The sequence below is a fragment of the Tamandua tetradactyla genome, chromosome 2 (assembly GCF_023851605.1).
Source record: "Tamandua tetradactyla isolate mTamTet1 chromosome 2, mTamTet1.pri, whole genome shotgun sequence".
Lineage (NCBI taxonomy): Eukaryota > Metazoa > Chordata > Mammalia > Pilosa > Myrmecophagidae > Tamandua > Tamandua tetradactyla.
In genome coordinates, this window is record NC_135328.1 from 193,959,357 (window position 1) to 193,963,723 (window position 4,367).

General features: G+C 39.3%; 1 pseudogene; it reads right to left on the reverse strand.

Moving 5' to 3' along the window:
- Positions 1-2,850: 2,850 nt before the first annotated feature.
- LOC143663923 (large ribosomal subunit protein eL32 pseudogene) lies at positions 2,851-3,257 on the reverse strand (annotated as a pseudogene).
- Positions 3,258-4,367: the final 1,110 nt, after the last annotated feature.

The window sequence follows — 4,367 nt, forward strand, 5'->3', positions numbered from 1 at the left end:
TAAGCAATAATTTTCCATGTACATTTTAACAAGTAGTTATAGAACAGATTTTAAAGTTTGGTATGGGTTATAATTCCAGGATTTTTCATGTTTTCTTCTAAGTTGCTCCAACATACTGGAGAACAACAGAAATAACAGTGTAATGATTCAGCAGTCATACTCATTTGTTAACTCCTATTTTCTCTGTTATACTCCTCCTTCTCTTTAATAGCATATATACATAAAAACAATAAATTTCAAAGTACATCACAACAATTAGTTCTAGAACAGATTTCGGAGTTTGGTATGGGTTACAATTCCATAATTTTAGGTTTTTATTTCTATCTGCTCTAAGGTACTGGGGGCTAAAAGAAATATCAGCATAATGATTCAGTATTCGTACTCATTTGTTAAATCCTACCTTCCCTGTTTAACTCCACCATCATCTTTGATCTTTCTCCCACTCTTTAGGGGTATTTGGGCTATGCCCGTTCTGATTTTTTCATGTTGGAAGGGGCTGTTGATAATATGGGATAGGGGGATGGAACTAGTTGATGTTCTGGAGAGGTTGGCCACTCTGCATTTCAGGATTTATCTGTTCTAGGGACCCATCTGGAGGTTGTAGGTTTTGGAAAGTTACCTTAGTGCATGAAACTTTTGTAGACTCTTATATAATGCCCTGGGTATTCTTTAGGATTGGCAGGACTGGTTTTGGTTGTGGTTTGGCAAGTTATGATTGGTGGCAATGTCTAACTGCAGTATGCATAAGAGTGACCTCCAGTGTAGCCTCTCGACTGTATTTGAACTCTCTCAGTCACTGATACCTTGTTTGTTCCACTTCTTTTTCCCCTTTTGGTCAGGATGGTACTGCTAACCCCATAGTGCCAAGGCCAAGCTCATCCCTCGGAGTCATCTCATATGCTACCAGGGAGGTTTGCATCCCTGGATGTCATGTCCTACAGAGTGGGGGAGGGCAATAATTTCACTTGCAGAGTTGGGCTTAGAGAGAGCCAGACCACATCTGATCAACAAAAGAGGTCCTCCAGAGGTGACTTTTAGGCATACCTATACGTAGGTTAAACTTCTCTGCCACATACATAAGTTTCACAAGAGCAAGCCTCGAGATCAAGGGCTTGGCCTATTGATTTGGGTGTGTGTAATGTTTGGCACAGTATCCAGGGGTTCACCAGCGGTAAAGTTTAATAGTGCCATAATATTTCTCCCATCCCTCAAGGGTCTTTTCTAATACTTTTTAATTATCTGCTTAATATACTCTGGAATGTATCCAGGCATTAAATTAAGCTATATAGGATTAAAGGCCCTCATTCTTATTCTGGGCTCCCTGTGTTTGGGTTGTTTAAAGGATCTATCCAGACAGGTTGAGTTTGATTATGTGCTACAGAAAATTTAGGTTCTGGACATAATGAAACTTTCTTCCTTTGGTCTCAAAGTAGGCGAGGTTCTAAAATGCAGGCAATGTTTTCCTTACCCCTGTGTTCTGAATTACCTTAATCCTGACCTGATCGGCTTCATTCTTATCTTTAAATACCGGGTTATATATATATATAAAAGAGCCCCTCAAAATCCAGAAATAACAATTACTGCTCCGGACTACATGTAACTGCTATAAGAGCTTACAATCTAGGCCCCAGTTTTCTTATAAGTATTTTCTAAATGGTATCATACAATATTTGCTCTTTTGTTTCTGGCTTATTTTGCCTCACCAAATGTCCCACAGGTTCATTAGCATTGTTGCAACTCTGTCTCTTTTGTTCCTTATTGATTTCCCAGAGTCTGACACAAGGTAGGCGTTCCAAAAATATTTGTTGAATATTGAATAAATGGTATTTGAGAAGATATCCAATTGAATTTTTGGATGACTCGTGGCTCTGCCTAACTTGACGTCACAATTCTTCATGCCATTCTTCAATGTGTTACACATTCTACTTGGTTCTCCCAGTTTTCATTATCTGAAAGTGCTGGAATGCCCATAGTGGACACACGCCTATGGTTCCTTGGGGAACTCCTCACAACTCCATGCAATCTGGGTAGAGTTATCAAACGTGGTGCCTGCATCACCACAGTCATGCCAGGCAGCAGCGTCACCCAGCAAATGATAAGGCAAGTGTGGTGTGGAGCAACCGTACAAACATAGGCTGAGAAGGAGGGAGGAGAAAGGGGGAGATGTCTGTGCTTAGTTTTAAATACAGTACTTTAACAGCCTTTTATTCATTTCTTTGACTATTTGCCTAACTTTTCCATTCTTGAGTCAATTTTTGTCATTTATATTTTGATAGATTGCCATCCTCTTGTGGACTTACACATTTGTTACCATGACGTTTTCTTATTCTTTCTTTAGTTACTTCTGTAACTATAATTTTATCTCCTTTCTCATCCTTAACGTATATAATTTTTCTCTTCTGAACTTAATGAGACTGCTAGTGTTTTTATATTTTAAAAAGTATTTTCAAAAGAGCCAGTTTTTATTTTATACTTTTAACTGCTTTTTCTTTCTTTACTACTTCATTAATTTCTTATTTTGTCTTTATTCATTTTCTTCTGCTTTCTCTTATTTTTATTTATTTATTTATTTTTTACATGGGCAGGCACCAGGAATCGAACCCAGGTCCTCTGGCATGGCAGGCAAACATTCTTGCCTGCTGAGCCACCGAAGCCTGCCCTATTTTGTTCTTTTTATCTAGCTTCTTAAGTTATAGAATTAGTTTATTTTCAGCATTTTTTAAGAAATAAAATGCTTTGAGGTTTAAAAATATCTTCGGAATATAGTTCACTGTACCTCATTGGTATCTTGTTTTTGTTTTTACTTTTTATAGTTTTATTGCACATAAATATAACTTGCACAAGAGCTGTCTATTTGTTTTCTTTGTTGTGCAGCTGGGCATTGGGGTTGGTGACTCTGATGGACAGCTGGGCTGCTCTTCCTACGATAGCTTTGTGGTTCTTGGAAGAAGCGTTGTGAGCAACCTCGGCACAGTAAGATTTGTTCCACATCAGCAGCACTTCCAGCTCCTTGATATTGTGGACCAGGAACTTGCGGAAACTGCTGGGCAGCATGGGCTTCGTTTTTTTGTTGCTCCCATAAGCAATGTTGGGCATCAAGATCTGGTCCTTGAATCTTCTCCATATCCTGTTGTTAATGCCTCTGGGTTTCCACCAGTTACTGTTAATTTCACATCTCGGTCTGACTGGCGTCGAATAAACTTCTTGGCCCTCTTTGTGACCATCTTGGGCTTCATGAATGGTCTGATGGCAGCCATGACCCCTGGTAGGAGATGGCTGCCACCTCCGTGGGCAGTGTCCTCTCATAGGTTTATATATAAAGGGCTTCTCTATCAATTTGAGTATTGTAATTTGTTTTGATTTCCTCTTTTCCCACCCTCTTTTCCTAGCTAGTGCTTACTTGTTTATCAGATTTCAACTTGTGCATCATTCCTCAAAGAAGTCTTCCAACGCCCAAATCAATTTAGGGCCCCTGGTTGCAAACTCTTATAGATTTGATATTTCTCCTTAAAACACATCATGAATGATTATTTCAGTAATTATCTGTTCACTCTCATGTACTCTCCAGACTATAAGCTCTTTGTGTTTATTGTTTTGGCTGTGGTATCCTCTGTAAATAAGCAAGTGCCTGGCACATAGTAGGTGTCCAACATATGCTTATTGAGTGATGAATGAAAAGTGGTTGTTAGTTGGAAAGTGACGTGGAACTACTCTTTTAAGGGAACTGGGCAATACATTTAAAAAAATGCATAATTATTTATGCGTTTACACTTGGGCTCAGCAATTCCACTTCTAAGATTTTAAATCAAAGATACACAGGCAGAAATATTAAAATGACTTATATATAAGGTTATTCATTGTGCCATTATTTTAAAACACAAAAGATTAGAAACATCTAAATGTCCATCATTATGAGAATGGCTAAGTAAGCCGTGAAACATCCACACAATGAAATACTATCCAGCTATAAAAAGAAATATGGAGAGCGGGTCAGGTGGCTCAGCAGGTAGAGTTCTCACCTGCCCTGCTGGAGACCTGGGTTCGATTCCTAATGCCTGCCCATGCTAAAAAAAAGAAAGAAATATGAGGAGGATGGTAGGAAGATGGTAGAGTAAACTGGTAGGAACTGTCTGAATCAACTATTTTGAAACTCTGGAGTCCAGAATTTCCAGTGTTCCAGTGCAGAATCCAGGGAGGAGCGGGAGGAAGAGGCTGGTAAATTGTGATAAATACCAGTGAGTTGCACACTGCTTGCATCAGCGGCCATCCCTCCTTCCTCTAGTTTCACAGAGGGCAATAGTATGGATTGAAGTTTGGGCTGCTGGTGTCGCTTGCGGATGCCAGGATGTTACATAAAGACTTAGTTG